The following is a 5648-nucleotide window of genomic DNA, read 5'->3' as shown; positions in this document are numbered from 1 at the left end:
TTTTTTTTTTTTTTTTTTTTTTTTTTGCCAGGGCCTAAGTTTCCCACACGCTGGCTTCGTGGGTACTGCTTGCCCTCTTGCCGGGGTGACCGTGGTGTGCATGGAAAGAGATCATACCCTGCCCCCTCTTGGTCCTTCCACCAGCCTCTTTTGGAAACGGTAGTTTACAGAGCAAGGGGTTTTTAAAGTGCTAAAGCCAGGAAAGGAGCAGAGCTCAAGTGCTTTGTACCAAACAGTGCTAGATGTGTGAGGACACGGTTGATGAGGAGAGGGTAACCTGATTTCATGGAGAGAAACCCAGCCAGACTTTGTGAAGTTGAACCACCGCCAGATCTCAAAACCAAGGTGATGCTGGTGGAAAATTTAAGTGATATCCCTAACGTGCCTCAACCAATCTCTTTCCTTTTGTTACTGAAGTGTGTTTTATGGACTAGGAAGCATTTTTATGAATTGAAATAGTCTAAATAAAATGGTGCTATGGTGTTTCAATGTGACTGTCCCTGATCCTGTCCTGCTGAGGTGCTATCAAGGTTCTGAAACCACAACCAACCAAAAACAAGGTGGGCTCCGGTCTCTCTTGGCTTCCCCCATCCCCCGTTTGGTGCTGTCTCCTTAGACCTCTGTTTACCGTGCTAAAACCTGCTCTGAGCAGTTTTTCTGTTTTGTTTTATTCTTCTTCCCTTGGTGGCCGAACACAGAAAGGCAAGTTCTGAAGGCAGCTAGCTCCCTAACCATGACGGGAGTGGGCCGGCCTGGCTTGGCAGGTGCTCTGGTGACACATCTGTCCTCTCAGGCCTGATGAGAAAGGAAGGGGAGTCTAGTACTCCTGCCCCTTCTAACATGGCAGCCATTCTCGTAGCCAAGGACTCACATTTTCCTCCTGCAGCCCAGGGTGCCAAGTAGGCACCTCTGAGGGTCTCAAAGGCGTTCCCCATGGACCTCGTTCCTCCCCTGGCACTGGCCAGGGCCACGGTGGGCAGCAGGCTCGTTCCTGTGCCCCTCACAGCCCTTGCCCCAGCGTTGCTCCTGCCTGTCCCTCCTCATGTTCCAACTGAAGGAGCTTTCTTTGCTCGCTTGATGCCACTGAGGCTGCTTTTTAGTTGGTGCTACTCTACATTTCCTCTTGGGTCCACAAAAGTTAATGTTTGAGAAACGTAACAGGAAGCTCCATTTTGTGTCATCCACTGTCACAATAATTTTTTTTAAATACCTCAAAAACAGGACATTGTGACAACTTCAGTAAAGTAGATTCCGTGAGGGTCTGATAGCTGCAGGTTGTCCCTCTGATGACTGACTTGACCTTGAAGAATCTGGGGTCATTTTATTTTTCACTCTTCAGCAGTTAATCATGGCAGAACATCTAAAGGAAGGAGTGTGGTTGACTTTTTATTTTCTTTGTAAGTTTTGCTTTCGGATAAAATGTGAATCTCCTATGCCCATCTCATTGAGCTTTTTCAGGCATCGTTGCTGTCATTTGAAATGACTTCCTCAAAACCTACTTGGTTAGCCAGCGGCATCTGCTCTAGTACACGGCCAACTTCGACACACCCTGGACCAAAATTTTTGGAGGTGCATACCCCAGCGTAGGTTATACAGCCCCACCCCCGCGTGTGCAGAGCGTGTTTCCACTCGAGACCCCGTCTTGGCGCTCCCGGCCCCTCCTCCCACAGAGCTGCCCACAGAGCCGAGCAATAGGCTTCTCCCCTGAGCAGAGACTGCGGCACAGACGTGCAAGGTCCGAAGTTGCCTCCTGCCTGAGGACCAGTGAGGGACCCGGCCCACTTCCTCCCCCGCTTCTCTTCTGATATCAGGGATGCTTCTGTAGCGGTACCGTTTGCGCCCTTCTCACTTTGACCACCCGTCGTCATTCAGGGAAAACTCCTCACTATTCACATGGGGATTTAAAAAAAAATACTATTGGGCTCATTTGAACATCCAAATCTTGATTCCAGTACCTTTCTTTTTCTTTCTTTCTTTCTTTCTTTTGAGGGGAAAAAGGAGGAGAAAAACAGGAGTGATGTCATTTCTTTTCCACATATTCTAATTATAAAAAGAAATAAGGGCAGGTCATATTGTGGCATATTAACGCATTAGACTTAATCTAGAACCCCTGTAGCTTTTTGATGTGTTTTATTTCTTCTCTCTTTGAATTCCTGTTTGGTTACTTGGCTTCCGATGGAGGTGAACTTAACAACCATACTTGAATATTCCGTCTTGACTTTGTAACTGTGGCTACTTGAAATGAAGTTTATCTGGGGTTGATGGATGAATGGTAGATTTTTGCAATGTCTCAAGGCAATAGGATGTGTATTATTAAACTGTAGATATTCTTAGTACAGTAAATTTATGCTGATAATTTTATTTTGTATAATTTTTAACTTTTTGTTAATATTTTTTCCTCCCACTTTATTGGTTTGCCTCCTGAGCTACCCCTCCTTACCCTCCCTTCTCCCCCAGTGTTTCAGTAAATTTAATTTAGGGTGCCTAGAAATTGCAAGTATGTATCCTTTTTTGATTTGTATTTTATTATAATTTACACAAACAACTGGGTTTGTGAACTGTATTACTCCTGGTATCTTTAAAATATTGTGGGTGTTTTAATAAATTTTATATTTATTTTTTGCACTCAAATTCAGAGTGGGTCCTTTTTTCCCCCTCCCCCGTTCCCCTCACCTTGAGCCAGGCCCAGATTGTGGTATTTAAGGTTCCCTATAACCCTGCCCTCCCACTCTACGTGTACATGCACCACTGAAGCCCTAACAGCAACAGCAGAGCCTGGCCTGGTCTCCTCCTGCCACCTGCATAGTGTTCAAAGGCCATCAGCTTTTAGAGCTGCATATGCAGGGGCAAAATGGAGATGGCCTTTTTCTCATCTATGTTTCTGCTCCCCCCCCTTTTATCTTTTTATCCCTTTTTTTCATTCAATTTGGAGACCCCCGCCCCCTCACGATTAAGACTTTTCACTTCTGATGGAATATTTCCTAGAGAACGTCTGAATCTAGCTTCATTCTGATGACCTGAACACCAGGTCTAGTAGGAAGGGCCAAATATGGAGCCCTAGACCTTGGGGAGAGGAGCATTCCCATAATTCAGATTGCCAGGCCTGCTGCAGCAAACGTGGTTCTAAGAGGGAAGTTGATAGCAATACGGACCTACCTCAAGAAACAAGAAAAATCTCTAACCTTACAATTAAAGGAGCTAAAAAAAAGCAACAAACAAAACCCAAAACCCAGCAGAAGGAAAGAAGAAGAGATTAGAGCAGAAAGAAATTATGTAGAAACAAACTAAAGGAACAGATCGATGAAACCAGGAACTGATTCTTTGAAAAGATCAACAAGATTGATAAAGCTCTAGCCAGACTCATTTAAAAAAAGACTCAAAATCACTAGTGAAAGAGGAGAAATAACAACCAATCACAGAAATACAATTGTAACAACATGAAAACTTATAAAGACCAACAATTTGGACAACTTAGAAGAAATGGGTAAATTCCTAGAAACATATAACCTATCATAACTAAAGAAGAAATAGAAGATTTGAACAGAGCAATTACCAAAAATGAATCAGTAATCAAAAAACTCCCAACAAACAAGAGTCCAGGACCAGATGGCTTCATAGAATTCTACCAAACATTTAAAGAGTTAATACTTACTCCTTCTCAAACTATTCTTAAAAAAATGGAAGAGGAAGGAAAACTTCCAAATTCATTCTATGAGGCCAGCATTACCCTGATACCAACACCAGATAAAGACACTACCAAAAAAACACACAAGCCCATATCTCACGAATATAGTTGTAAAAACCATCACCAAATGTTAGGAAACCAAATCCAACAATACATTTAAAAAATCATACACCACGATCAAATGGGATTTACTCCCAGGATGCAAGGTTTGTTCAATATTTGCAAAACAATCAACATGATACATCACATCAATAAAAGAAAGGATAGGGGCGCCTGGGTGACTCAGTTAAGTGTCTGCCTTCGGTTCAGGTCATGATCTCAAGGTCCTGGGACCAAGCCCCACGTTGGGCTCTCTGCTCAGCGGGGAGTCGGCTTCTCCCTCTCATTTTCCCTTTGTGCTCTCACTCAAATAAAACCTTAATAAAAGGATAAAAACCATATGATCATTTCAACAGATGCTGAAAAAGCATTTGACAAAGTGCAACATCCATTCATGATAAAAGCCCTCTGCAAAGTAGGTCTAGAGGGAATATGCCTCAACATAATAAAGGCCATGTATGACAAACCCACAGCAAACATCATACTCAATGGTGAAAAACCAAGAGCTTCTCCCCCTAAGGTCAGAAACAAGACAAGAATGTTCACTCTCACCATTTTTATTCAACATAGTACTAGAATTCCCAGCCACAAGCAGTCAGACAACATAAATAAAAGGCATCCAAATTGGTAAGGAAGAAGTAAAACTTTCACTGTTTACAGATGACATGATGCTGTATTTAGAAAACCCTAAAGACTCCATCAAAAAACTAAAGAACTGATAAATGAATTCAGTAAAGTCACAGGATACAAAATCAGTGTACAGAAATCTGCTGCATTCCTATACACTAATCATGAAGCGGCAGAAAGAGAAAAAATTCCATTTACAATTGCAACAAAAACAATAAAATACCTAGGAATAAACTTAATCAAGGAGGTGAAAGACCTATACTTTGGAAAATTATAAAACACTGAGGAAAGAAACTGAAGATGATGCAAAGAAATGGAAAGATATTCCATGCTCATGGACTGGGAGAACAGATAGTGTTAAAATGTCTATACTATCCAGAGTAATTTTCAGATTTAATGCAATCCCTATCAAAATACCAACAGCATTTTTCACAGATCTAGAACAAATGATCCTAAATTTGTATGGGACCACAAAAGACCCTGAATAACCAAAGCAATCTTGAAAAAGAAAAACGGGAGGAATAGCAATCCCAGATTTCAAGTTATATTACAAAGTGGCAGCAATCAAAACAGTATGGTACTGGCATAAAAACGGACATATAAATCAATGGAATAGACTAGAAAACCTAGAAATAAACTCATAATTATATGGTCAATTAACCTTTGGTAAAGGAGAAAGGAATATATAGTGGGGAAAAAGGCAGTCTCTTCAAACAAATGGTGTTGCGAAAACTGGACGGCTACATGCAAAAGAATGAAACCGGACCACTTTCTTACGCCATACACAAAAATAAACTCAAAATGGATTAAGGACCTAAATGCGAGACCTGGAACAAACAAACAAAATCCTAGAAGAGAGTACAGGTGGTAATTTCTCTGACATTGGCCGTAGCAACATTTCTCTAGATGGGTCTCCTGAGGCAAGGGAAATAAAAGCAAAAACAAACTATTGGAACTACATCAAAATAAAGAGCTTCTGGACAACAGAAGAAACCAAAGACAACAAAACAAAAAGATAACCTACTGAATGGGAGAAGATATTTGCAAATGACATATCCCATAAGGGGTTAGTATCCAAAACAGATAAAGAACTGATACAACTCAACACCAAGAAAATAAATAATCCAATTAAGAATGGGCAGAAGACATGAACAGACATTTCTCCAAAGTCATCCAGATGGTCAGGAGACACATGAAAGGATGCTCAACGTCATTTATCATCAGGGAAATGCAAATC

The sequence above is a fragment of the Callorhinus ursinus genome, unplaced genomic scaffold, assembly GCF_003265705.2.
Source record: "Callorhinus ursinus isolate GAN/ISIS: 27379988/994484 unplaced genomic scaffold, GSC_fseal_2.0 scaffold10, whole genome shotgun sequence".
NCBI lineage: Eukaryota > Metazoa > Chordata > Mammalia > Carnivora > Otariidae > Callorhinus > Callorhinus ursinus.
The sequence above is the reverse complement of the archived record's forward strand: the minus strand, read 5'-3'. Positions refer to the sequence as shown.